Source organism: Eublepharis macularius, chromosome 6 (genome assembly GCF_028583425.1).
Source record: "Eublepharis macularius isolate TG4126 chromosome 6, MPM_Emac_v1.0, whole genome shotgun sequence".
In the NCBI taxonomy this organism is placed as follows: Eukaryota; Metazoa; Chordata; class Lepidosauria; order Squamata; family Eublepharidae; genus Eublepharis; species Eublepharis macularius.
In genome coordinates this window covers 102,367,337-102,383,162 of record NC_072795.1, presented here as the reverse complement: position 1 = coordinate 102,383,162, position 15,826 = coordinate 102,367,337, and the positions used below count along the sequence as shown (strand labels likewise).

Genomic DNA, 15,826 nt, shown 5'->3' with positions numbered 1-15,826 from the left:
TTGACCACTACACCAAACTGGGAAACTAGATAATTTTCTTTTTCAGAAATGCAAAATACTTTGGGGCAGTATTTTGAATATGGTGTGCATTGGCATAATTAATTAACATCTGTTTCTTAGCTTTTGCATTGCTGATAATCATTTTTAAAAATCCTACCAGTAGTCATATAAGGTTGCACTAATTTCCACCAATTCCCTTCTGAGGACTTGGGAGAGCTCCTCCAAAAGGTGCAGTACTTGCAAAGCCCTGGTACTACTTTTCATGTTGTGCACAGATGAGGCCTTGAGACGGGATTGTATCAGAGGTGAAATGAATTTTCTGCAATAATTCTCCTTAAAATTTAACTATATCGGATAGCAAGCATGTAGAGTTAACAGTCAGTGCTGGAGGAGTGAGATTTAACAGCAATCAACATTTGTTTGATTATGGTAAAAAAAATTAGTTTTGAAAAATATATTTTACATTGAATATTTCTTTTAATGTAAAAGACTTTACAAGTTTAGTCTATGACAACAGCAGCTGTAGGTGAAAGATATATCCATCTCCCTTATAGGGAAAGAGTATAGTCCTGTGTGGATCCAATGAAGATGAAATCTTGGATCATGTTGTCTGTGTGTTTGAGATTAGACAAAAATGGTTTGTTTGCCTTAAAACTATATTTAAGTTTTGGCTCTTACCAATTTGTTTTTAATTAGATAAGGGCCTGCGTTGGGACCTCATGGGGCCCAATTATTTATTCCTACTGTCGACAATGAAGTTAGGCAATTGAAGGCCAAATCCAGCCTCCCCTCTGATTCCCAAGGATTCCACACACACAATGACATGCTTAAGCATGCTGTTGTGGAGCTCAGATACTTCTCCCAATGTTGAGAAACTGGCAAAGGATGTTGTATAACTCTCTCTTTCCCAGTGGAAACAGCCACGGAGGCTCTGTAAGACTTTTTCCCTTTTGCACTTCAACTGCTTGCTGAAACCAAAACACCAGCAAATGAGTTTGAGAAGCAGAAGTGTGTAAAGAGGGCTGTATCACATATCTGTTGCTGTTTTCCCTGAGATGACAAACCAGTGCCAAGACTGTACCACCTCAGATTGCAGGTTTACATACTGAAAGCTCCTTCATACCCCTCCCCAAAAGTCCCCCAATACAGAAAAAAATGTCAAGAAAAAGGCTAAGCTATATCCTTGTCCAAGTTTGTTCGTTGATTTTAACCAATTAGGAAACATCCTTTGAGTAAATGACAGACCTCAAGTAAATCAATTTTCAGCACCTAAACTTTACCTCCCCCACCCCCGCTCTCTAAAATCTGCAGCATGTAAGCAATACTGACAGTACTACACAGATGAATGTTGTTCTGTCTTAGGAAGCTTTTTTCACATGGGATTGCTTTGGGAGTGATTCTCATACAGATGCATACTGAAAGGTAGAGCCAGAGGAGTTAGCTGTGTTAGTCTGCAGTAGCAAAATAGCAAAGAGTCCAGTAGCACCTTTAAGACTAACCAACTTTATTGTAGCATAAACGTTTGAGAGCCACAGCTCTCTTCATCACATGCATCTGATGAAGAGAGCTGTGGCTCTCAAAAGCTTATGCTTTATGCGCACCAGCAGATACCCTGTCGCGCCTGCTAGTGGTGATATCGGGGTGAGCCTTGAAGTACTCCAGACTGATGGTGCTGGGGGACTTCAACATCTATGTTGATGATGCCTCCTCTGTGCAGGCTGTGGACCTGGTGTCTTCCATGGCAGCACTAGGACTCTCCCAATTTTGTATTGACCCCTACACATCAAGCAGGCCACATGCTAGATTTGATCTTTGGTGTTTTTTTTTTTTTGAAAAAATTTTTATTGGGTTAGAATCAAATGTTTATACATTACAATCAATTTTCCCATTTCCCACTTTCTAACCCCCTCCCTTCCCCCCCCCTTTTTGTTGACTTCCAACAGTTTTCCAACCCTTTATCCCTTTTCCCTTACTCTTTATATATTCCTCTATCTAACAAATATATATTCTCCCTTTATTCTAAGCAATGCTTCTTTAACTATTTTTAATGCTCTGTACCCTAACTATGAGTCCCTTTTTTCCATAATGGATAAACAATTTATCCCCTTTTTCATAATTCCATTTTCAAATATTTCTATATATCATAAACTATGTAAACCATACATTCATATAAACCAGCCAGTTTAACTTATACTCTATATGTTATTCATTCTATCTTCTTCTCTCTATTTTGGTTATATTTGTTTACATTAATATTTCTATTCCCCTTCAATCATAAATCTATATATGATATCAATCAATTTGACTCATATATACCTTCAGATAAACATATTCAGTTTGGTACATTATACAGAATCAGAAAGAAAATATTATTAGTTAATCAATCCTTATAGTTAACACTTATGATTAGTTATTTTCTATCAATATTCTATTTATTATTCTATATATATCAATCTAATAACATAGCTGCTTAGAGATTCACTTTTGCCTCTTCTCCCCCCCGGTAAAGTCACCCCCCTCTACATTTTATTGTACTTCAATAGTTCTCAAACTGCCACAGTTCTCCTCCCACCTCCCATTTCTTCTCCAAATATTGTTTCAGCTTCTCCCAGTCTGTGTTAAACTGTCCTGAGTTCAGATTTCTCAGTTTTCTTGTCATTTTATCCATTTCTGCCATATACAGCAATTTGTAAATCCAATCTTCAATAGTTGGCACTTCTTGTACTTTCCATTTTTGCGCATACAAAAGTCTAGCTGCTGCCGTCATGTAAAATATCAACGTCCTATGATGGGCTGGAATTCCCTCCATTCCCAAGTTTAGTAGCAGGAGTTCTGGGTTCTTATTTACTTGAAATTGTAAAATCTCACTCATTTCTCTTATTATTTCCCCCCAGTACTGCCTAGCTACCTCACACGTCCACCACATATGGTAGAGGGAGCCCTCGTGCTTCCTGCATTTCCAGCATTTATTAGAAGTGTTCAAATTCCCTAGCGCAATCTTCTTTGGTGTCATGTACCAACGATAGATCATTTTGTAAATGTTCTCTTTAATACTAGTGCATGTTGTTGTCTTCATTGTAGTCTTCCACAAGTATTCCCATGCCTCCATTGTTATTTCTTTGTTGAAGTTTATAGCCCATTTCACCATTTGTGCTTTGACTGTCTCATCCTCAGTATACCATTTCAACAGTACTTGGTATACCTTGGATATTCTTTTCTTGTCCTCTTTAAAAAGGGTCTGCTCTAGTTCCGAAGTCTCTGTTCGTATACCTCCCTTTACAGAGTCCGAGTTATATAAATCTCTAATCTGTCTATACTGGAACCAATCGTAATAAGGTAGTAGTTCCTCCTGAGTCCTTATTCTGAGTTTAGATGCTTCAATTCTAGTTATTTCTTTATAAGTTAAACATTGTTGCTCATTATCAACAGCTCTCGGATCTATCAACTCATATGGAACTACCCACAAAGGGGTTCCTTCTTGTAAATAGATTCTGTACTTCTTCCAGATTGTATATAAACTTCTCCGTATATAATGATGCAGGAACATCGAGTTCACCTTTACTTTATCATGCCATAGGTATGCGTGCCATCCGAATATTTTTTTATATCCCTCTAGGGCTAGTAATTTCTTGTTCTTTAACGTCATCCACTCTTTCAACCACACTAGGCAGATTGCGTCATGGTAAAGTCTTAAATTGGGCAGTTGCATTCCGCCTCTTTCTTTTGCATCTTGTAGAACTTTCATTTTCACTCGAGGCTTCTTGCCTGCCCATACAAAATCTGATATTTTCCTCTGCCATTTTTCGAATTGCTTAGAGTCTCTGATGATTGGTATTGTCTGTAGCAAAAACATTACTCTTGGTAACACATTCATCTTGACTGCTGCAATCCTTCCCAACCATGACAAATTCAGCCTGTTCCATTTAATCAAATCTCTCTCTGAGTCCATAATTTTTCGTAGTTGTTTTTAAATAAGTCTATATTCTTAGCAGTCAGTTCAATTCCCAAATATTTCACCTTGCTTGTTACTTCACAATCCGTTATTTCCATTAACAATTGTTGTTTCTGCTTAGTCATGTTTTTACATAATATCTTTGACTTCTTTTTATTAATATAAAAACCTGCCAAATCTCCAAACTCCTTAATCTTATCTATCACTTTTGGCATGTTCTCCAATGGGTCCTCTACAATTAACATTATATCATCCGCAAATGCTCTGACCTTGTATGAATAGTCCTTTATTTTTATTCCTCGAATTTCTTCATCTTGTCGTATTTGTATCATCAGGATCTCCAATACCAAAATGAACAACAGTGGAGACAACGGGCAACCTTGTCTTGTTCCTTTACTTATAGTCAATTTCTTAGTTGCTTCATCATTCACCACAATTGCTGCAGTCTGGTCTCTGTAAATTTCCTTAATTGCTCTAATGAATCTTTCTCCCAATTGTAGCTTTTCCATAGTGGCAAACATAAAGTCCCAGTTTAAATTGTCAAACGCCTTTTCAGCATCAACAAAGAAGAAACCAACCTCTTTATCACAACGCTTATCATAATATTCAATAGCATTAATCACTATCCTTAAATTGTCTCTGATTTGTCTGTCTGGCAAAAAGCCTGCTTGTTCCTCCTCAATAACTTCCGAAAGCCACCCCTTCAGTCTCTCCGCCAGTATCTTCGCAAAGATTTTATAGTCGTTGTTAAGTAACGATATAGGTCTATAGTTTTTCACATTAGTCAAGTCTTGGCCCTCTTTGGGGATCAATGATATATTCGCTTCACTCCAGGTATCTGGAATCCTTTGATCCCTTAAAACTCCATTAATCACCTCTTTTAGGAATGGTGCCAGTTCATTGGCCATTGTCTTATAAAATTTAGCCGTAAGTCCATCTGGCCCTGGCGCCTTTCCTAGATTTGCAGATTGTATTGCCTTACTTAATTCCTCATCCGTTACTTCACTGTTCAGTTTGTTTCTCCAAGCTTCCGAGATTACTGGAAGTTTCATTTTCTCCAAATATGACGCTATTGATTCTTTATTTACCTCTTTCTTATTATACAGCTTAGCGTAGAATTTGTAAAAGGCTCTACTAATGGTAGTCTGTTCCAAATACGTTTTATTGTCTTCACAAATTTTATTTATTATTTTCCTTTCCCTTCTCTTCTTCAGTTGCCATGCCAGATACTTCCCAGGTTTATTTGCACCTTCAAACGCTTTCTGATTCAGTCTTTTAAGGTTCCACTCCAATTCTTTATTACTCATTGCTGTTAACTGTTCTTGAAGTATTTTAATTTCCTGATATAATTTCTTTTTCCCTGGTCTCTTTTTTAACTGTATTTCTTTGGCTTTTATTTTCTCCTCGATCTCTTGTCTTTTCTCCTCTTTCTTTTTTCTTGCTCTACCATTTAAGTCCATTAGTATGCCCCTTATAACCGCCTTATAAGCATCCCAAACTTTATCAGTTGGTACTTCTTTATTCACGTTGTATTGTATAAACTAGATTTGATCTTTGGGATGGGGTTAAATGTGGATCTGGAAGGGGTAGAACCGGTGCCATGGTCAGACCACTCGGTCCTGAAGGAAGGCTCGGCTGGGGATTACCCCCCCCCTTGCAAGGGTGGTGAGCTGATTTATGCTCGCCCGAGGAGACTTATGGACCCAATTGGGTTCCAGAATGCTTTGCGGGATCCAATGCTCCATGGCGGTTCATTAGATGAGTTGGTGGAGGACTGGCAGTGCTGGCTCTCCGAAGCCATCGATGAAATCGCCCCCCTTCGCCCTCTTTGCCCCCGTGCAAGACGGGCTCCCTGGTATACAGAGGAGCTCCGACAGAAGAAGCGGGAGCTAAGACAGCTTGAGCAAGTGTGGCGGCGATCTCGGGACAAAGAGGCAAGATCATCTTATAGGATGCTTATGAAAGCCTATGAGGTGGCAGTGAAGGCTGTGAAGAAAGAGTTTTATGCAGTCTCCATCGCGTCAGCTAGCTCATGCCCGGCAAAATTGTTTAATGTGGTTCGGTCATTGGTGTCCTTGCCAGAGGGAGGCCATCAAATTTTGAATTCAGATATTAGCTGTGAGGCTTTGGGGGGCTTTTTTGCTGATAAAATCTTGTCTCTCCGCCGTGACTTGCCAGCCACAGTTGATTCAGTGAATGAACTGGAGACCCCTTGGCTGTCTTTGGGGCCAATATTTGATCATTTCAGCCCACTCTCTGGGGAAGAAATTGACAGGACCCTGCGATCAGTTAGGCCCACCACATGTCCCTTGGAACCATGCCCATTGTGGCTGGTAAAGGCCAGTGCCGAGGGGCTGCGGTCCTCATTGAAGGCCATTGTTAACCTATCCTTAGGCGCCAGGGTTTTTCCTGGGCCATTAAAGGAAGCTGTGGTGAGGCCTCTTTTAAAGCAACCATCGCTGGACCCCACTGACCTGGCCTGGTTTCAAACCTCCCGTTTCTGGGAAAGGTGATTGAGCAGGCGGTGGTGGAACAGCTGCAGGGCTTCCTGAAGGATGTCTCAGCCCTAGACCCCTTCCAGTCCGGGTTCCGTCCGGGACATGGGACAGAGACATTGCTGGTCGCCCTCATAGACGATCTTCACAGACATCTGGATCGAGGCAGTTCGGCGCTGCTGATATTATTGGATCTGTGGGCAGCATTCGATACAGTCGATTATGATCTTCTGACTCACCGCCTCGCCGATGTGGGGATACGAGGGACTGCCTTACAGTGGCTTGTCTCTTTTCTCCATGGTTGGGGACAGAGGGTGGCGCTTGGGGAGAAATTGTCATCCCGCCACCCTTTGGTGTGCGGGGTCCCACAGGGAGCAGTACTCTCTCCTTTATTGTTTAACATCTATATGTGCCCCCTTGCCCAGTTGGTGCGAAGTTTCGGACTTGGGTGTCATCAATATGCAGATGACACCCAGTTGTATCTGATGATGGATGGACGGCCTGGCTCAGCCTCAAAAGTCCTGGAACATGCTTTTGCAGCCATGACTGGTTGGTTGAAGCAGAGTCGGCTGAAACTGAACCTGACGAAGACGGAGGTCCTGTACTTGAGCCACGGGGGATTAGGTTCAGGACTCCCGGCCCTTGATGGGATACCATTAGTGCCAGTTCCAAGGGTTAAGAGCCTGGGGGTGATCTTGGATGCCTCTCTGAAAATGGAGGCACAGGTCACAGCGGTTGTCAGGTCCTCTTTTTTCCATCTGCGGCAGACCAGGCAACTTATCCCTTACCTGTCAACCTGTGACTTAACTACAGTGATCCAAGCAACGGTTATCTCTAGGCTAGATTACTGTAACTCAGGCTCAAAGGGGCTGCCTTTGAGCCTGACCCGGAGATTACAGCTGGTACAAAATGCAGCGGCGTGTGTTATTATGAGAGTGCCAAATAAGGCGCATATAACACCATTCTTACGCAAGCTGCATTGGTTACCAGTGGAGTACCGGATCAGATTCAAGGTTCTAGTATTGACCTATAAGGCCCTGTGCGGTCTGGGACCAGCGTATCTATGGGACCGTCTCTCCCCATATAGTCCCCAGAGGACATTCCAATCAGGGGACAAACAGCTGTTGGGTCCCTGGCCCCAAGGAGGCCCGCCTAGCCTCGATTAGAGCCAGGGCCTTTTCGGTCCTGGCTCCCACTTGGTGGAATGCTCTGTCTGCTGAAATCAGGGCCCGGCAGGACTTACTATCTTTCGCCGGGCCTGCAAGACAGAGTTGTTCTGCCAGGCATATGGCTGAGGCTGGGCCTCCGCTGGCCTGGAAAAAAGGGGTGTATAAAACCCTCCCTGTGAAGGCTGTCCACCATCTTGTTTTAAATGTGTTGTTTTTAATGAATATGCATTTTATTGTATTTTAATTGTATTTTTAGTATGTTGGTATCTGCCCTGAGCCCGCTTGTGGGGAGGGCGGAATACAAATTTGAAATAAAATAAATAAATAAATGCTACTATACTGAAAGGTATACTCTTCCAACTATTTTTTTTGGCATATATAGGCCTTTATGATAATCACTGCAAATCCAGCCAAGTGGAGGGATGGTAGGGTAAATGGCCTGAGCACACCTCCTGTATCCAAGCTAGCTTCTTGTCTCTGTGCCTTTGGACATGTGGCAGGGGGAGCAAGGCTTATTAAGACCCAATTGCTTTCAATTGTTTTTCTTAGCATATATGTTAAAGTATAGGCTAGTAAGTTTATAAGGACTGCTATTTTGAAAACTTTTTGCTTTGAAAGCATTTTGCTTTCAGTCTAGCTTCACTCTTAGCATGATCTGAATTTTCAGTGAGTCTGCAAATTTACTCTGTGGCATGGAGCCACATCAGCTTTGAGTTTTTTCTGGACAAAGACAAAATGTTGTTGTTCATATTTCACAGAGAATCATTTTACAGATTTGTAATCCCAGCCTCTTTCTGTCATCAACCCACGTAACTTTACTGACTCCCGTTTTAAAAAATTCTAGTTTTTTAATGGATTAAAATGTTTGTATGTTCATGTCAACTAACAGATGCCTCAAGATTGTTTATTTATTCATTTCCTGCAGGAGGAGTTTGCTGTACTGATAAAATAAAAGAGCTTCAGTCTGTAACTTCTATTCCAGGTTTGGAAGTGAAACAGGCTTTCATGGTTTTTTATTTGGTTTAATTACTTTTTAGACGGCTGAAGAACATCGTTCCCTGCTTGCTTCTCAACTGAACTTGGAAGAGGAGTAAGGAAGCTGAAAGGGAGTGAAAGATTACTGGAACCTACTTAGTTGAACAAAGATAAAGGAAACATGGCAGAAAAGCTGCAGGCATCTTCACAGAAAGAAGTAAAATGGCTTTTTGTTGTTTTGCAGTGTCCTTTTTTAATTTGCAATCTACCCCATGTAAAGCTGCCTTCCACTGAGCCACACAATTGGTCTATCAAGGGCAGTATTACTTGCTCTCCAGGATAGCATGGTGGGTTTCCCAAAGGCATCCTCCTGCCCTCAGGGCTGGCCCACCCATTAAGGCTAGCCCAGCAGCCACCTCGGGCTGGAGGGGGTGCCGGCCCGGGGGCGGGGGTGTGTGCCATGGAGCTCAATTGCCCTGTGCTGCTGCGCCAACCCAGGAGTGCATGCTGGCATCACACGCAGTGATGTCATCATGCAGTCTGGTGCACGTGCGCACGTGCATGCACAGTGGCACCCCTTAAGCTGCCTCAGGTGCCCGCGATGTTGGAGCGGGCCCTGCCTGCCCTCTACCTTACCTCCTGCCACCGCTCTACAGGGTAGGGGAGAAATGAGAGGGGAGCAAAATAGCATCCTGCAACACCATAACTTCATTCCAGCTGCACAACTAGAAGTGACAGCTCCATGTCACACAAGACACGCTAGGATTCCCATGAAATTCTATGGGTTTTCCCATATTTCTGGAAAATCCTAAAGCATCCTGTGGCAGAGTGATGTCACTTCTGATTATGCAGCTGGAAGTGACGTTCCAGCATAAGTCTCAACCTCCACTCCACGGTCTCTAGCATAGGTCTTTCACATTCCCTACAATCTGATCTTTTAAAATGTAGATGCCAGAGATTGAACCTGGGTCTTTCTACACGCAAAACAGATACTATGTCACTGAGCTACATCCCGTCACCTAAGATCTGTTTTAAAAAAGAGAGTTTTGAGACCCTAAGTAGGCCTAGTTGGTGGTTGTGACCTCCAAGGCCTGTTCCTCTTTCCTCTCTAGGATCCATGTAACCTTCCTTCCTCTGAGGAGGACTATCCTATGTCCTTTCCATTCCTTTTCTCCAAGCATCTATGATCATCCCTGCAGGCCTGGAAGTTGGGACAAACTAGCTATCTAGCTATCTTAATTTTACTAAACCAGTATCTGGGAAGCTTATGAAGCAATGTGTGCAATTCAAAATGTTTGTGTGCACCCTGTATGCAGTCTTTTGGATACTGAGCCCAAGTTATCCTCCTCCTATTTCCAAGTAGGTAATAGCTTACTTCTAGGCAGTGATTAGCAACAATTCATTAGAAGTAAGCAAGATCAGAATCTCTCAGGTGTGACCAAGGTATCTTTTTCATATGAAAGTATTGCTTTTTTCAAGTCAGACTTTTGGTGCATCTTATTCAGCATTGCCTGCTCCAAGGCTCTCCAGGGACTCAGGTAGCTAAAAATATTTCACAGCCTTTGCTACCTGAGATTGTTTAGTTAGAGGTGCCAGGGGTTAATCACAGGTCCTTTTGCATTCAAAACCGGCACTTTGCCGCTGAGCCACTGGCCCTCCCTTAAAGTTGCCCCTGCACTCATTTTGTTCTGTTCCATTGTCCAGGTCAAAGGCTTTGTAGGTTTTAAAAATATTGCCAAAATTCTATATAACAGTTTTGGCACCTTAAAAAGGTAGTAAATGTATTCTGACATAAGCTTTTGACAACCAGAGCCAAATTCGTCACATGTGAAAATCTTTTGATCCTTTGCACTGGTCTTTCATAAACTAACTTGCTACTATTTTCCCTGAACGATCACAGTCAAAGCGGGTTAGCACATCATGTAGATGGGTAGATGTGCATTTCCAGATCTCCCACAAACACTGGCACCCATTTTTTGCTATCATTCCCAGTTCCCCACTCCCAAATTAAAAATTAGGTGTTATACTATAGGAACATTGCAACACCAATTTGGTTTTTAAAACTGGCAAAAAGTCACTGGTGGTGGGGAGAGGGGGGAGAATGGTAGGTACAAGGGAATGAGTGAGGAAAGTATATAGAATATCCCTATGTAGATGCTCCATGGTTACTGTAATGCTTCTCCATGTGAAGTGCGAATGACTGTATAAAGGGGGATATTCATTGTGTGGATGCCTCCTAAGAACAATGTGATTGTTAAGTTCATTGTCAGAAAAACCATGAGACTGCCTTAGCTTCTTGGCTTCCAATGGGATTTTTTTTCTTAGTTCATGAACGCATTCCATGAATGCAGTAGAGAATAAACAGAGGGGGAAACATCAGGGTAATCTAATATTTATATATAACCATAAGGAGAGAGAGAGGAGGATTTCAATGATAACTAGCAGACTCATAGAGCAAGGTCGAAAAGAGTCCAGTAGCACCTTTAAGACTAACCAACTTTACTGTAGCATACTGTAGCATACTGATGCTACAGTAAATTTGGTTAGTCTTAAAGGTGCTACTGGACTCTTTTCGATTTTGCTACTACAGACTAACACAGCTAACTCCTCTGGATCATAGAGCAAAAACTCTTCTATAATTTCCCAAAAATAATAATGTTGTTAAACACATACACTGTATTTAATTACAGTGTTGTTAATCTTCACAAGAAGCATATCAGTCTGTTAATAAACAGGACACTAAATCCACTTTATATGCTCTTTATTTTACACAGAAATAACGTCAAGTTGTTCATGAGCTGGACGTGGAATCTTGCTGCACAGTTCTGTACTTCTACTGCCTGTGTCCTTGCTTCAATAAGATGCTGATCTTCAATCCTTTTTGGCATAAGCCTTGATCTTGAAATCTGAGTAATGATCCTGAACAGTTGAAAAATATGAATTTCCAGAACAATCAGTTCCTTCTTTCTGGAAATTCAATCACCTGCTATCACAATCCTGCCTTCTTATTTGTAAAGGCAGAAATGCTAATAGGGTTTTTGTGACTTTCTGAATGGACATCATTCCTCCATAAATATTATAGGATGCATGGGATACAGTGAATATTAAGATTAATAATTTGATTATTCCACATCTTAGGTTGTGTCACTGCTTGGCTGTGAGTTGTACACAATATGGTGGCCCATGCTGAAAAAGTTTTGCATTCCTTTTAAAAATAATCTAGATAGTAACCCCTTTCTTATTCTCTTACAAGACGTGGCTAATGCCTGCATTTGGGGGTTCTTTCACAAGGTCCTTCTTGTCTAGTGAATCACAGAGAAGTCTTTGCACAGTTATTAGCAGAGTAGAATTATTTTTTCCAAGTTTTTCTTGGACTTGGTATATAAGGAAGGTCCTCTGTGAAACACACCCAAGATGAATGAAGCTTTTCTCCTCCAGATTTAGTCTGGATTCTGACTTGCATGAACCTTAAAATAGGGGTTTATTAGGACCCTGATCTATTTACTTCTGAATATTCTCTCTCTCTCCCTCTCCAGTTTCTCTAGGGCCATGCCCAGTAAGCCACACAATGTAGCTTTGGGTTTTACTAGTACGAATGACACTTCTCTTGAGTCTGAAGTTGACAAAAGAGCAATGGAACAGGCACTGGAGTTGTAAAGGAGCCACTTCTGAGCCTAGGTTTTGTGCAACATGTCTGTAATGTTTTTAGCTTCTTGCTTATTTCAAGTTATAATTGGTCTAGCTATGCATTTCAACATTTTGAAATCACTTCTAGAAACACATCGCTCCCTGCTAAGCATCACACTTGCAATGTAATCTTTTGTAAACTCTTCGGTGATGGTGTTACAATAGATGTACTAATAAAACAATAGAAATGTATGTTAAATGGCATCTAAAATGTTCTAATTTTGATTGGAAAGTTGCACAGAATATTGCTTCAAATATCTAGCCAGCATGTGTATGTGAGTTTCCTTAAGAGACCCTCAAAGGAAGCACAAAACACACTACTTGATTTTGTGGTGGAAATTACCTTACCTGCCACCCACTTGCATCATTATTTTCATTTTCCAGAATACCTTTTTGCACCACTAAAATTTTAAAAGAAGTTATTTCCTCCAAAGCACAAGAATATACATTTCTCAGGAACCCAAGCAGAAAATAAAGAAAATAAATTAAATATGATGACCAATGGTTTCTAATAAACAAAGCTGACTGATGTATGCCTTCAAAGAAAGTCTTTTCAAAACAGACTGAATTAAAGCTTTTGGAACATGTCCTTTGCTAGTTTTTGCATTAATTTGTTACCAGTTTCAAGCTAGGACTTTCAGACACATAATATTAAGTATTTGTTCTATTTTCTTGGAATGGATGACAGCTTATAAAACAATATGTGGCACTGTACAATAATATTATAGCAACAGGTACATAGGATCAGCAACGATGCAAACACAGGCATGTGGCCTTTGCTGACTGGGAAGATTTCTTGCTGTTTTAAGTTGTTGGTTTGGGTAATAAAGAGGGCAGGCTGGATTTATGTTGCTTTCATTATAATTATTATCCCTTTTTATCTTACCAGCTCCTAGGCAAAAGGAACTGGCACAGATGGTGTTCTAAGATATAAACAGATTTCTTGGCACTACAGAAATAAAGAACAGTTTGTCAGGACTTATGGACCCCATGTTCTTTGGTTCTGGACACAAATCTCTCCCACAGTGCCGAATTACATGACTCACTGTCAAACTTTGTATTTGATCTGGGAGAAAGGAAATGGCCCGGATCGTTGCATCAGGAAGTGATCGTGTCACTTAATAAAAGAAAAATGGCTTTCTAGAGGAAGAAGCAGAAAATCTAAACTTAGGTCGTATTTCTTACATGTTTGAGGGTCCTCTGGTTGCATTCGGTTGGATCCCATTGTGCTTGTAGATGCAGATCTTTCCTATTTCCCCCTTCCCCTAGCAGCCACCTGAACGCTCTAAAAAGCTAATGCTCAGATTCACGGAAACCTTGAAGACAAAATGTCATGGGTCACAAGCAGCTGTCATGTCTGTGCCTCATCCATGCCATTGTTTGATGCTGAGCTGTTATTCTGAACCAGTGTTTAATGCTGTACGTTGATATCATATTGCCAATGCCATAACTGCTTTGCTTTCACAGGCTTACTGAAGCTACAGGTGACTTATCTAACGGCTTTGGGAGCTCTCAGTGCTTCTGACCTTGTACACTGCTCGCTCCCATGGATTACTGTGTTTCAACTTTAATCTCCTGCTTTCTCAGTGTCTAGACTTGATAGTTAAAATATGTGAGAAGTTCTCAGGACGGGTTCACGCCAAAAGCTATGTTTTACTGATGGGAGGGGGGAAAGGAGTAATTGTGTTCTTTAAGAGGAATGGTTTTCCCCCATGTTGCCATTCGTGTCAACCTGTTTTTACTGCTTAGTTACTCACCTTGCTTCTGAGTAATCCTATGGACATATCTGTGGAAATGATCTGGTTCCTGAATAAAACCTTTTAACCAAGAGCCTGGATTCTTGCTGTAATGGTACAGGGGTCTATCTGCCATAGCCTGTCATCCATAGCCTGACAGGAGTTGCTGTGAAGAGGTGGAATTGATCAACAGTGTCCCTTCATGGTCTTCTGCTGACAAAGCTTCTGCCAGCACAACAGCCTTTATCAGTAGAGAAGGGAAATCGGGGTGATGTCATCCAATCCCCCTGTTTCACAGCACCCCACTGTGTCCCATGGCATTTCGACTACAAGGTTCTCATAATTCGGAGCAACAGCCTTTCAGCGATATGAGGATGTTGCTGAGGAGGGGGAAGATGCAAACCATGAATATGTTCTGCAGATGCCTTACAGGATCCAAATCATGGTTTCTTCAGTATCTCAAAATAAAGTCTACCATTTTTTTCAGAGTGGTATAACTTACTGTTGCTGTGGATGACCACGAGTATCGGTCTGAGCTCTGAAATGGACCCTCTCTTTTGTCTTTGAAATGATTCTGGCTGTTTTTAATCGATCCTCTACAGAGTAAGTGAAATAGTATTTGGGTGTGTACTGCAGCCTCGGCATTAAAGTTTTATAGGCACATCCCTAATACCTGAAACTACTAATAGCATTAACTAAACATTTTGTAACCGTGAATGTTGCAAGGGCAGAAATTCACTTGAGAGTGACCAAGAAAATGGCCTTACCCATTGTAGCTAGTGGAACTTGCTCCTTGTGGGGCAAAGGATGGACTCTAAAACCATCCTAATATGTTATTACAGCATCTTCCCAAACTCCCCCATCCTCCAACTGTGGATTTTTGGTTGTCACCTTCTAGTTGCTCCCCCATTTAAGGTGGCCCCTGATGTCCACCACTGTTGGCAGAGGGCCTTTGGAACAGCCAGGACATTAAACTGATAAAAGAATAACAGAAGTTTTATTATTAAAATTGACAAAACTAGATAAGAAAATGGCAAGATAAGCTTTGCTACCTAGCCAGCTTGAAAGAGAAAATGGAGAGTTCTAGAAGGACAGTCAAAGGGTCAAACTAGATGTTCAGGTTTTTAAAGAATTGGTTCCAGGTTCCCCAGACCCAACTTGGGTTCCCCACAGCTATACAACAGCTGTGGAAAATGGATTTAAATAATAAAGGCGAGCCCAAACAGCCTCAGAAGGAGGAAGGTCTCCTGCCTTCCTCCCCAAGCCATTTCTCCTTGCAAAATAGCACAGGGGGAGAATATTTCCTTGTTCTTACTGGTCCATGTGCATAGAATACTCCATGTGGAACAGCAAAAATAGACACACACACACTGGTTATTTTGGAAAACAGCTATTTTGGAAAATGGCTTGGTGGGGAGGGAGGAGCCCTTCCTCACTCCCCCCGCCCCGGTGGCATTCTGCGGCCATTTGGCCTCTTCTTTATTTTTTAAAAGCCATTCCCCATAGCTGCTGTGTGACTGTGAGGAACCCGAATTGGGTCTGGGAAAACCAGACCAACTCCTCAAAATTCTGCATGTCTAGTTTGACCCTAAGAATACCATTCAGCAAACAGACAAAAGGAAAAGGTCCTTAATAAATGAAGCACTCCCCTGATAGTCCTGTCTATCTAGAGTTTGCTGCCCTCTGTGGGGTCTTCTTGTTTTCTTCTTTTTTGTATACATTGCTATATTCCAACAACTAGATCTCATTCCTTCTCTATATTGGCTCCCACTAGGGTTGCCAGGCCCCCTCGATCTCCCAGAGGGAGATTGA

The 15,826-nt window shown here is 41.5% G+C and overlaps 1 long non-coding RNA gene across 1 annotated transcript in view; it reads left to right on the top strand.

Moving 5' to 3' along the window:
- The window catches only part of LOC129332837 (uncharacterized), a 43,306-nt gene extending 29,337 nt beyond the window's left edge, over window positions 1-13,969 (top strand). The window contains exons 2-3 of the long non-coding RNA XR_008597342.1: window positions 8,654-8,808; window positions 11,366-13,969. This is a non-coding gene — a long non-coding RNA (uncharacterized LOC129332837). The remainder of the gene's footprint in view (window positions 1-8,653; window positions 8,809-11,365) is intronic.
- The last annotated feature ends 1,857 nt before the right edge of the window (window positions 13,970-15,826 follow it).